The sequence below is a fragment of the Lygodium microphyllum genome, chromosome 2 (assembly GCF_053477565.2).
Source record: "Lygodium microphyllum isolate KBCC chromosome 2, Lygodium_microphyllum_v1.1.10, whole genome shotgun sequence".
NCBI classification, from domain to species: Eukaryota; Viridiplantae; Streptophyta; class Polypodiopsida; order Schizaeales; family Lygodiaceae; genus Lygodium; species Lygodium microphyllum.
The window spans coordinates 169,423,818-169,437,912 of NC_141136.1; positions in this window are offsets into that span (position 1 = coordinate 169,423,818).

Genomic DNA, 14,095 nt, shown 5'->3' on the forward strand with positions numbered 1-14,095 from the left:
CTAGGTTCTCTCAAATCATCCCTGGTCTTCCTTACTCCAGGTGTAACAATAGAAGGAATACCCAACTCATCATCAATGCTATGTTTTGAGCCACTGGATTCACCATCCACATAAGAGTGACTTGCATTCACATCAAATATGGGCTGATCTACCTTCTCTTTTCCTTTTCGTGAAACCTGCATACCATTATCTGCATTGCTTTGAGGAGATTCTCCTGATCTCAATCTGCTTGTCCATGGTGAAGAATGTGAATCACTGCTAGAGGACACTCCAGGTCCACTAATATTTTGTGACTGCTGTTGTGAATTGTGTGCAACATTACCATTTTGTGCATCTACATCATCAATCACATTTATTGGTTTATACCAGCTACTCATCTCATAAAAAACATCTCTGCTCACTGTAAACTTACGAGTAGAAGGGTTATAGCATCTATACCCTTTCTGCTGTAGAGAGTAACCAATAAAGATACACTTCTCAGCTTTTGGATCCAACTTGGATCTCAACTCATCTGGCACATGAACATAGGCAATGCAACCAAAAATTTTCAAATGAGAAATATCTGGTTTCCTACCAGTATACCTCTCCTCTGGAGTCATCCCATGTATTGTTGCAGTGGGAGTCTTGTTTATTATGTAGACTGCTGTAGCAACTGCTTCAGCCCAGTAAAAATCTGGCAAGTCTTTTTCGTTGAGCATGGCACGAGATACCTCTCCAATATGCCTATATTTTCCTTTCTGCAATTCCATTTTGTTGTGGGGTATGACTCCATGAATATTGCTGCTTTATGCCATGCTCTTGCAGGAACCTTGCAAACTCATTTGAGAGGTACTCTCCCCCTCCATCTGACCTTAGGCATTTTATTTGCAGGCCTGTTTCTTTTTCAACCATAGCTTTAAGAGTTTTGAAATGCCCAAAAACTTTACTTTTCTTTTTCATAAAATACACCCAAACTTTTCTGCTATAGTCATCAATAAAAGTGACAAAATAATGAGAGCCTTCAAGAGATGCAGCTTTAGTAGTACACAAATCAGAGTGGATTAATTCCAATGGCTTCTTACTCTCTTGAACATGTCTAGGAAATGGTTTCCTTGCCTATTTTCCAAATTGGCAGGCTTCACATACCTTATGCATTTCTGCAACCTTGAATTTAGGCAATCCTGCAAGAATATTTTGGGCCTGCATTGATTTAAGTCGTTGTACATTAACATGACCAATGAGTTTATGCCAGATATCAATATTTGCAACATCACCGGTCCCTTGTGCAAACATTGCTGCACTCAATTCAGGCATGTCTGCATCCAACGTAAACATTCTGTCCTTCTTCTTTCCTTTTGCTATCAAGCGACCTTTATTTTTCATATCCTCAACAAAGCATCCATGGGAATTAAATCTGACTTGCAAGTCCTGCTCAACCATTTGACCAACAGAAATCAGGTTCTTGGTGATATTTGGAACATGAAATACATTCGACAGGTATTTCTTTTTCCCATCATGCGCATAGACAAAGGAATATTTCCAATCTTCACAATAGGATGTGCAGTATCATCACCAGTCTCCACAAATCCTGGTTTTTTCATTTTCCTTGCATCCTGCATCCATTCTGCATGACCTGTCATGTGGTTTGATGCACGTGAGTCAACATACCACACTTTGTTGCTTTCTTCTGCACTTGTCACAGAATTGTTCATGTGCTGCACCATAAACAAATGCTCATTTCTATCACATCACCCCGTCTACTAGAAGATGCATAATTCCCTTGTTGCAATTTTTCTTTCATGATGTCATTCTGCTTTTTATAGTAGTCTTTAGCCATATGACCCATTTTACCACAGTAGTATCATTCAACATTGCTGTTTGCATTTTGGCCTCTTTGCCATCCACCACGACCTCTTTGGCTCCCCCTGCTTCTAGAGTTACCACGTCCTCCTCCATAGGACTTGTTTTATTGAGTTTGTTACATATTGTGATTTCTACCACGGCCTCCAGATCGGCCTCCTCTAGCTCTACCTCTACCTCTTCTAGCATTTGAGTAGAAGATAGCTTCTTTTGAAGTTCCCCCTGAAGAAGATGCACCACCATTTCTCTGATCCTCAAACATTAGAAGAGCAATCAACTCCTCAAAATCAAGAAATCTTTCACGGACGGAAATGGATGTTCGAAACTGTGCATAATCCTTTCCTAGACCATTCAAGGTCACAGAAACTAAATCATCGTCTTCCACTGGTGACCCAATGGAAGCAAGTGCATCTGCAATGTTCTTCACCTTCATGTGGTAGTCATTGATGCTCATACTTTCTCTTTGCACATTGTGCAACTCTTGCTTGAGCTACATTTTCCTGGCTTGCATATTTGTGCTACACATTTTTGACAAAGCATCCCATGTCTCCTTTGGCGTACTTGCATCCTGAATATACACAATCATAGAGTCTGAAATACTGATAGATAGCCAGTACATAACTTTTCTGGCTCTCTCATGCCATCCTTTAAATACCTGCATTTGCTGTTGATTGGAAACATAAGGAAGAACTGGTTCTTCTTCATTTCCTGCAATGAATTCCCAATATCCTTTTCCCATAAGGAAATTCGTCATTCTAAACTTCCATGCTTGGAAGTTGTTCTTGTCAAGCTTTTTAGTGACAATCTATGAAAGAGAATCAGACACCATTACAGAACACTGCAAAAAACACAACTTCAACCTCACAAGGGCAAGTCTGCAAAAATGATGAAAGTGGTATTTGACCACACAGTCACTTCTTAGTGACGATTTTGCATCAACAGGCAACAAGGATGATTCTGTAACTCCCAATGTCTTTGCGCATATGCATACGATGCAATTTCTAAGGTAACTTTTCACCGATCTATAGAACAGTGGTCGCACAGCAAAAAACAGGGCCTTTTCTTGAGTGCGTGTGGAAAACTTCCGCCTCCAAAATAGGCCCTGAAATGGCCTCAAATTAAAAAAACAGGGCAACCTAGGGCTAAAGCCCTTACTCGCAGCATATACTACCCTGTTGTTACACAGTGAAGGGCGTCTCAATTTGAGACAATGCACTCTTGCACTTTTCGGCTGTGCTACCTGCAGAGACTTGCTCCCAAACTCGAAAAATGAAAGCAACACTAGTCCTCTTACCAGAACACCATGAACTTGGTTGGCTTTCTTGAGCTCCTTACCACGAACTAGGCTCTGATACCATGTCAAGATTGTGGGAGAGAAGGAAGGAGTCTCACTTGTAGCTTTCTCACTTTCATAATGGGGGAATACACACAAAGGTGGAGGCTGAAAACAATTTTCCTCTTCTTAGTTGTGTAAGCCAAAAAGAACACAAGTACAGAGAAATAGAAGAACCCTATATATGGGTCTCAAACCAAACTCAACTAACTAAGGTGGCATACTAAGTGAGCCACGAACTAGAGTAGATAAGGATAGGTGTCATCTAGCTATTATTCATGGGCGGTGTACCAACCGCATCTGTAGCTAACAAGTCAGTGACATAAATGCACAACGGTCACCCTGGCATATCACGAGTGGAGCTCGATATCTCAACACTTCAAACAAATCTCTGTACTCCTCAAGAAGAGCTTTCAAAATAGGATAATCTACTGAATTTTTAGATTGATCTTCAATCCCTTTATTTAGGTGTAGTAAGACAAAAATTTGTGAGCACCTCTTATATTTATTCTTGAGTTGTTGAATGGTGATAACTGAAAAATCAAATTTACTAGAGATTCCTTGTAAATGGATAGGCTATTCATTAAAGAAAAACTCAATATACAACTGTGAGAAATCCATTGTAATCTTTCCTAAGGTCATTGGCCAATCACATACGAGTACAATATCTATGGGTCCCATTTCCAAAGTAATCAGGTTTACTTTTTCTTTATAATTTTCAGCCAACTATAAGGAAACTTGTGGGTATAGTTGAATGCTAATTTCTTCTTTGCCATTTGCTACTTGAACTCTTATGGGATGCTGTAAATCAGTGAGAAGACAATTCAATCTGTCTACAATTGACTTATTCATAAAATTGTGTGTACTGCTCTTGTCTATTAGGATAAACACATCCTTTCCATAAATATTATCCTTCATACTAAGTGTATCAGGGATCTTAGAACCTGTCCAAGCATCCATAGATATGGAACAATTAGTGGCAGTCTTTGGCTCATTAAGAATTCCTCCTCCCGGATCAAAAGGAATACTACCACCCGGATCAAAAGGAAAAATGTCAGCAGTATCATAAAACTATTCTTGCTCAGCCTCCTCGTCAACATCCTCATTTTAATGGTAGTCACAAATGCATTTGCCTTATCATTATCATCCTTTGAGTCTTCAAAAACTAGCATACTATGGACCTTGGATTTGCATTCTTGTATACACACTTTTTTGCATAATTAATTGTATACTTCTTCTCACATTTGAAACATAAGCCTTTTTCTTTCCTTTCTTTATAGAGGTTCATAGGAGTAAACTTTGGATTGACATTGGCTAAAGTAGATCTTGACTTATTATCCCCTTGTTTAAAATCTACCCTTGGACTATTTGTTGTCCTGAAATTTCCCTAAGGTTTTGAATAATTGAATGATGGATAAGTTTGAACTCTAAAGCTCCCACCTAGTGCACGATTGCTGCCATAAACATTGCCAACTTGTCCATATTTTAAAATTGTCCTTGGCTATCCATAACTAGGCTAAAATGAGGACTCTGTTCTATACTTCCTTCCATAATGTTCTGTAAGCTCAATGACTTTGAAAAGAGTGGTGGTGTTTTGTACCATAACGTTAGCTAATAAAGAAGGTTCTAAACCATACATATACTTGTGGAGTTTAGCTTCATCACTTATACTTTCTATATACATGGTGAGGTTGAGGAATTGGTTTATATAATCCCTGCGCTTAGGCCTCTTTGCTTTAATCTACACTATCTTCATGCCAATTTCTCTTTTTCAAGTTGAGAGACAAAGACTTCATCCATAAATGTCTTGAATGCATCCCAACTCTTTACTAGTATATTCTTTTTCCTAATATATATCCACCAAGTATGCACTAACCCTTCCAAATGTAATGAGAAAATCTAGATCTTCATATCATCAATTTTAGGGAATATATCAAAATAAGACTCTAATTTTGAAATCCATTCCTCTAGATCGGATGGTGAAGATAACTGCCCATTGTACTTTGCCAAAATGATTTTGTCTCTCAATCATAATTAGTAGGCATTGAACCTCCAAAATGAGATGGTACTCTTCCAAAAGGTGACTGAGAGTCGGTGTGGAACCTTTCCAATGGTAGGGGACCTCTAGAAACTTGAGGATTTAGCCCATAGGCTTGGGGATTAGCACCGTTCATATTATCTAAATAGTCATTATGCCTTTGTGAAGTCTCTTTTACTTCATATTGACTATTGGAAATGCCTCTTTGTCCAATAATTCCTTGACTTTGATCATTTTGATTAGGTGGTTGAAGCGGGGTTGACAGATCATTGTTTGATAGTGTTTGCTCCTTAGCATCCATGGTTCCCATTTGCATTTCCATCCATTGAGAGGATTGAGAGAATTGACCCATGATTTGTGCATTGGATTCTATCAATTTGTTAATTGAAGCCTTTGTTTGGGTAGTGAAATCTAGCAACTTCTCAATAGAAGATTTTGTTTGATGACTAGACAACACCATTTGTTCAACTCTGGATAATAGCTCCATATGCCTTTGAGCATGTTTATTCTCATGTTCACATATGGCATGATTAAGAGCACTAAGCTCTCCTTGCATTTGAGTCTCTTTAGGGCTCTCTTGAGGTGTATTTTCCAGCAAGGTAACTCTGATTTGTTGTGTGAATTCATCTTGGCCTTACTCTTCCCTTTATGACATACCATAGTTGTGTAGTCTTGCAAGATGCCATGTTGCTATAACTTGGGCTAAAAAACTTTGATTCCCAAAAATTATAATCAAAACAAAGAAAATGATGCCCCCTTTGAGATGAGCTACAGCATGTTATAACAAGTTTAGAACATAAAATTATGTAATCCAATCTCTGGGGATGAACTGTCTAGGCCTACTCCCTATTTTAACCTATAAATGCTTTATTTTCACCTATGAGAGAAAAATGGTTATAATGAATGGCTCGTAAACCCTGTGGGAAGTTACATAGCATTTGTGGAAAACCTATAATACTTGCATCTATATTCAAATGATGAAAATGGTACTTGTAGTGACATGTTTACACCCTGCAGTGTCTTGTAAAAACCCCATTTCACCCTATTTCGATCTTCAAGATACTTGAATCTTTGAGAGTGCTTGAATCTTCAATTCTCCACTCGTGGTACCTGTGTGAGGGATACAATTTCAAGATAGGCTCTCTACACAGGCTCCAAATCATTGGGAGGTGAGCAAAGTTTCCCCCAGGTCGAATGGTTGCACCCCTTTGGGATCTTTAATAATGGAGGGGGGCACCTCTCTATTGTCCCACTATCTCTGGCATCCACCTTTTTCCTCGATGGGAATATCAACATGATAGTGATATGTTAATCAATGATATACATTACTAAAATTTCCATTCATCTCATTCGATGAGATGCAATAGGATTGAAATTGGAAAAATGAATAGGGAGAGAGTCTTACCATGCAGTGACTCACTGCTAGCTTACCCTTTACAATAGATTATAAAATATTTTATCATGAAATTCAAACAATCATAATAAAATCATTGGATTAGAGTAAGTAATTTAATCAATCAGTCGGGTTTCAACAAATGGGATTGAATGTAATGATGAAAACTCAAGCAAGAGCTTCTAATCCACTATTTGAATCAAGTAAGAAATTTAATCAACCACTTCGGCTGCTTTAACAAGTGGGATTGAATGTAATGTTGAAAACTCAAGCAAGAGCTTCTAATTCACTGTTTGAATCAAATAAGCAATGCACTCCATGAATGGGATGATTTAACCAATGATGGGCTAAAGTTTGATGAAAAATTTTCAATTCTTTAATATCTTAATCAAATGGATGAAGCTCAGCAATTGGGATTAATGTGAGAGATCAAGAATTGAAGAGAAATACGTCTTGCATAGCTTGATGATGGCTTGAATGATCCCCAAATGCTTGATGAAACCTGCGATTGCTCAATATTGCTAAAATAATCAATCCTTGTTCATTCGATGCTTGGAAGCAATCTTGAAACCTTAGAAGATTAAGATTGAATTATTGGACCCATTTTTCCCAAATCTTGACTCCATGGAAGCTCTTAAGGTTGAATCTTTGGCCATTGGCCAATCTTGCTCAATCTTTGCAATTTCTTCAAGAAATATTTATTAGAATGAATCCAGGGTTGAAATCATGAAGAATATTTAGAAAATTTAAGAGAAATTGAAGCTTGGATTGAAGTTTTCATGGCTGTCCATGGACCATACAATTAGGGTTTCAAGGGAGCATGAGGATGAAGAATGGAGCATAAATCTTGATGATTTTTTAGAGATTTCACTGGTAATGTGGCTGGAATAGCCAAGCTTGATGAATATTAGTCAAAGAAGTGAGAGATTTGAGCAAGAATCAGCTTGAAAATTACGCTTCAATTTTTGAGGCTGTTTGGCTTGCTTGGACAGCCACCACCAATCATTCACAATGGTAGTAGACTTGAAGCTTGTAAGATGGAGCAATTGATTCCTATGTTAGATGAAGTCTATAGGCTCAAAATTGTGTAGTAGGAAGAGATCTTGGCTGGAAACTCCATGGATCCTATAGGAAGCTCCAAGAAAGGGGAAAGAGAACCCTCTCTTTGAAAAGTAACCACAATATGTTATTCTCCTAAGTCAGATTAGCCCCTATTTTACCAAGTTACCTTCAAAGGAGCCTGTAATGGATGCACGACCTACCATTTTAGCCATAGTTTGGCTAAATCTCTCGAAGATCTTTATCAAAGCTCTGAGATTAGTCTCTGCTCCAAGTAGAACTCTTGCAAGTACCTACCATGTGGCTCATGTACTTGTTGTCAAAGATTTAATGGTGGAAAACTAGTGAAAATGTATCTAAAATAAGAAAAACAAATGAATCAAAAGCCTATGCATTGTTACCACTTGTCTAGGAGAGAACTAAGAGGTGAGAGAAAGAAGATCAAAGGAGAGACAAAGAGTGATGAGGAGAGAGAAATACTAGAAAGTTAGGAAAGAAGAGAGAGAAGCCATAGAAGCTGTGAACAAGAAGGTGAGGCAAGAGACTGTAAATGTATGAATGTTCAAAAGATGTGAAACTTTACATGTCTCACCCCTTTTATACCTATGTCAATGTGACAAGGTATTGTTAATAATTCCATACTAAAATATATCTCCTTCTAAGCTTCTTACACATGCAAGGAGAAGATGTATGAGTGCCATGTGAAAGGATACAACTCCTAAGAATGCTAATTAAAGTATAGATGAAGGAGAACAAACCAAGAGTCTCTTGCCAAGCTGAAAAGTCAAGACCTAGCAAACCAGGAGCTCTAGTTCAACCTATGCCACAACCAATCTCACAAACGTCAGGCCTCACATTATGATTTGTAGTGCCAAATGAGTGGAGAAATTAGTGAAGCAAGGAGATATGGTATACTTATGCATGATCAGACCTGTGGAGAAGGAGGTAGCCAATGGGCCCAAACTACAAGTTGGGAACAAAGAAGTGAAATAAATACCTAAGGAGCATGTGGATGTGATGCCCACAGAACTACCCAAAGGCTTCCACCCCAAAAGAGATGTAGAACTACCGAAAGGCTCCATACCAAATAAATCACTCTGAATTGATGGAGTTGAAGAAGCAATTTCATGAATTGGAAGAGCAAGGCTTTATCCAGCCAAGTAAGTACCCATTTGGTGCCCTAATGTTGTTTGTCAAGAAGAAGAATGGTGAACTCAAATCGTGCGTAGACTATAGGGCACTTAACAAGATCACCATCAAGAACAAATATCCAATACCCTTAGTTGATGACTTATTAGATAGACTCCATGGAGAAAAATACTTTAGCCACATAGATCTTAGATCTTACTACCACCAAATCCGTATAATCAAAGATATGGAAATTTCAAGTAGCTAGTCCTCAAGTTTGGACTTAGTAACATGCTAGGAACTTTTTGTGGATTAATGGATGGAGTATTTAGGCTAGAGATACATGTATTCATCATTATATACATGGATGATCTCTTAGTCTATAACAAAACATTAAAGGAGCACAAGGAACATTTAATAGTAGTATTCAAGAAGTTGAGGCAGCACAAGGTATATGCAAAGCTAGAGAAATGTGAGTTCATAGTAAAAGAGCTAGAATTCCCAGGTTTCATCGTAGGTGAGAAAGGAATCAAAGTGGACCCAAAGAAAGTTGTAGTGAAGAAGTGGCCAATCCTAAAAATAGTCCAAGAAGTTAGAGAATTTTTTGGTTCACTATATTATGTAAAAGGTTTGTAAAGGATTATAGTATGGTCATGACCCCACTATCCCAACTAACCAAAGGAGATAGAAATTTCATATGGTGGAGTGATCAAGTAGCTTTTGATTTGATGGAGTATATGAGTCAAACCCCATGCTTAAAGTGCCAGACTTCACCAAACCCTTTGAAATCTCTACAAACACATCAAATTACGGTATCAAAGTATTGATGTAGGATGGACACCCTATAGCCTATGAATCCAAGAAATTCGCAGACATGGAAACTAGGTGAAGTACTCATCAGAAAGAGATGCTAGCAATAATTTATTGCTCTAGAAAGTGGAAGCATTATGTACAAGACAAGCACACAATTGTCTTCATAGACAACACCTCACTCAAATAGCTCTAGTCTAAGCCCAAGTTGTCCACCAAATAAGCTAGATGGCGAGATTTTCTAGCAGAATTCGACATGGAAATCAAACATAAGCCATGATTCACAAACAAGATAGCAAATGCACTAAGTCACAAGGCAGATTTGATAGCAGTGAGTGTAGCCAACAACAACTTCCTATAGTTAGTAAAGGAAGCCCTGAAAGTGAGAGTTGAGAAAATGCCAGATGCATGTATAGACTGGAAGAAGGGATCCCTTTTGTGGGAAAGAGATTGTACATCCCCATTAGTGTGGAGTTAAAGCAGATCATCCTACATGAAGTACATGACAAAAAGCTAGGGGGACACAAAGGTCAAAGGAAGTCACTAGATGCCTTAAGGAAACTATTCTTTTGGCCAAACATGAAGGAGGAGGTAATAGACTATGTCAAGACTTGTCCCACTTGCCAGCTAGTGAAAGCTCTATGCACCAAACCAGTTGACTTACTTCAACCAATGCCAATGCTAGGCCACCTATGGGACATCATCAACATGGATTTTATTGTCAAACTCTCGAAATCTTATGGCTATACCATCATCTTTTAATGGTGGAGTATTTTTCCAAGCAAGTAGACTTCCGCCAAACCACCATTGATCGCCTAGGAGGTAACCTGTCATTTCTTTACTCATGACTTCAAGTTACATGGGCCACCCTTAGCGATTATATCAAATTGAGATGGTCATTTTTTAATGAGCACATGTGGAAGGAACTCTTCAAGACTCTGGAAACACAGCTCAGATTTTCATCATTCTTCCACCTAGAGATAGATGGGAAAATAGAACAAGTGAACCAAGGCATTGAAGTCTCTCTCAGAAGCTATGCCCAGGTGAACCAAAAAGATTGGGCCTTGTACCTTGATGTGCTCAAATTCCACTACAATAGCTCAATCCTCAACAAGAAGTTACACCCCCTTTGAGTTAGCCACAAGAAAAGAAGTCATCACACCATTGGCCTTAGTCTTAGGATCTACCAAAGCATAAGATCACAATGCAGAAGATTTCTTGAAAAAATGGAGAGAGAAATGTAGCAACCAAGCAAAGTTTGGAAAAGAGAAAAATCACCACCATGGCCTGAAATACTCCTATTCACTAAGAGAGGCATGGTCCTTGTTAGTTCCAAGCATATGTTCTTGCCAAAGAATGTGAGCCCCAAGTTCAACCATCGGTACTATGAACAATACCACATCACATAAGTTCTAAATGAGATCACCTACAAATTGGACATGCTAGAGAACATATGCATTCACCATGCATTCCATGCACGCCTTTTGCATAGGTTCTACCTCGATACCCAATGGGGGCGGCATGTCTCATTGCTTCATTCCAATAACCCCTTCGAAGTAGAAGCAATCCTTCAGTGTGCTGAGAGCACAAGGGTTACCCAAGTATCTAAAGATGCATATAATTTATGACACATATAATAGTATTTTATAATTTATTTATTAAATCTATAAAAAAGTATTTTCTTATTTTAAGATGGTGTTCAATGGTACAGTTGATTATGGATAATAAGCATGAGAAAATCATAAAACATCATTTAGTTTGTAAAAATTATATATAATACATTTCTTGAATAGTCTAAATCAAAATAATTAAAGTACCAAAAATATTATAATAAAAAAATCAAAAAATAAAATTAAAACATTAGTATATTAATATAGTCCCAATATAAATATTTACATCAATTTATACTATATTATCTAGAAAATCATTATATGTGACAAATAATCTTAATAAAACATAAAAATTGATAAATCTATTATAGACTATGGATATTATAAAAACATGTAAATATAATTCTCTATTAAATGATAAAAAAATTAATGTATTATCAATAAATTATATGAATATTAATTTTTTTCTAAAAAATAAATAATTTGTTAGTAAGCATATTTTTTATATTATCTTGCTAACTTGCATTATATAAGGTACGATATTATAAACTTTGAAAAAAATGTCATTGTAATTATTAAATCAATTTAAAAATTTTTATGATAACCTAAAAAGACATTTTTAAAAATATACAAAAATACATAAACAAATTATGTAACCATAAAATTGAAATTTTAAAAATACCAAAATTTCTCTATACAAAATTAAAACAATAAAAAATAACATTTAAAGGTTAAGCCATTGCAAATCAAAATGAAAAGAGAAGCAATGCTCCATAAATAACATTGATACAAAATTTCAAATCAATAATATAATATTTTAGGCTCCATAATCAATGTAAGTAAATACAAATAACATATAGCATATTCTATCCAGCTTTTTAAATAAATTCATAGATTAAAATAAAATATATAATATAAAACTTCTTATTTATAAAGTTTAGTTTGTGTCTAACTATTCATACATCATTCAGAAGATCTTTATCTAATAATTTTATTAACTAACTAAAATAAAAATATTATTAAAAGAGAGAGGTTAATACATAATATTCTAATAACTTTAAGAAATAATAGATTACAAGATTAAATGCTAATTTTTAGTGCCATGTGAAAACAATGGTCCTTTCTATATATTAAAAGTTTTAGATTGTGAGACACAACATATACCAAATCTTGTTCTTAAGCATTACAATTATTAACAAAAAATACTTAGTGATTCGATATTGGTTTGACATTTCGAAGGACAACTTTCACAAATATTCCTCTTCCTTTGACATAATAAAAGGGAAGCTATATTCTAAATTACCATATGTAATTATTTATTCTTACATTTTATTTTTATTTTTTATAATTTTAAATACATCTATTTGTATCCATGCAGATAATAAATCTTAAATTTTAAAAAGTTGTAAATCTCATTCTCTTTAAAACCAAAGCATCTCATGAACACATTTAAGTTAGGGAGAATCCAATCTAAAAAATACATCTAAATTGCAAAAAACGAATTTAATAAATAAATTTTTTATTGTCTTGATTATGCAATATTAAAACTAAGAGCTTTGATTCGATTACTAATTACAATTGTGTCATCAAATCAAAATACTTGTTTCTTATAAATTTCAACCACATATGGGTTTTCTTTATTTTCTCAAAGTAGCACAAAATATGTCTAAATAAGACATTCAATAGGTAGTGAATAGCACTCCGAAGGGGGAGATGAAGAAGGAGCAATCTGGTAGAATTCTGGCTAGGTGTGCTGGTATTTACCCCCCTTTCGGAGCCAATGGAAGTATCAGATTGGCGATCTGAGTAGCATAGAGGAAGGTATTATTTATACATGTTTTTGTCTATTAGCGTTATATCTTCTCATAATGCTGAAAGGAACTGACAGGCTTTATCTATGTTAGTATTCGTCTACATTTTCTAATTCTTTTTTTGGAGTATTTTTCTACATATTCAATTTCTTCAAACCCCTTCTCTTCCGTCTACTCCTATCCCTAAATCTACTGTCAAAGAGAGAACTAGGGAGAGAGAAAGAGGAGAGAGAAAGACTGCAGGAAGGGAGAGAAATAGAGTGACGAGGAGAGAGAAAGACTAGAATTGGAGAGAGAAAGACAGGAAAGATGAAGAAGCCATGGAAGCTTGGAACAAGAAGGGAGAGAAAGATTGTAAATGTATTGATATGTCAAAAGATGTGAAAAATTACAACTTCTCTCCTTATATACCAGTGTCTATGTGGCATGGCATATTATTAGCATTCTAACTATTCCTAGCTTCTTACAATCCATCCCTTCCCAAAAGTTTTTGTCCTAAAAAACAAACCTAGAAAGAGCTAAAGGAGAGATGGATAGAACAGAGTACTACTCTGTTTTACAGCTTACAAATGGGAGATGAGTGAAGAATTATCATTACAAGGGCTGAATTTGAAGAACGGAAGGAGGACCCCGCTATATACATGATTTGAAGAACTTTAGAAGCCATTGGAGCCATAGAATCTTCAACAAATAATTTCAGAAGAAAGTAGACAGCTTGCTGAAATAACAGTCCCTGCTGAACCAAATCTGCCATAACTTTTGATAGAAGTGTCCAAATGAGACGTACCACATATCAAAATGAAGCTCTTGAAGAGTACTTTAAGCTCATGTAGATAGCTCAATTCTGAAAATGAGGTACGACAAAAACTGTTCTAAAACAGTGTGTTGTCCTGAACCAGTTTGCACCAATACTAGCTCCATAAGCAATAGGCTTCAGCCACCAATGTATCCTTCAAGTATGGATACTCATCCAATATAGAATTAGGTCTCCAAGAAGCCTCTTTAGAGGGTAAACCTCTCCATTTAATCAAATATTCCACAATAGAACGTGATCGAAGCTTCTTTTCACGCTGA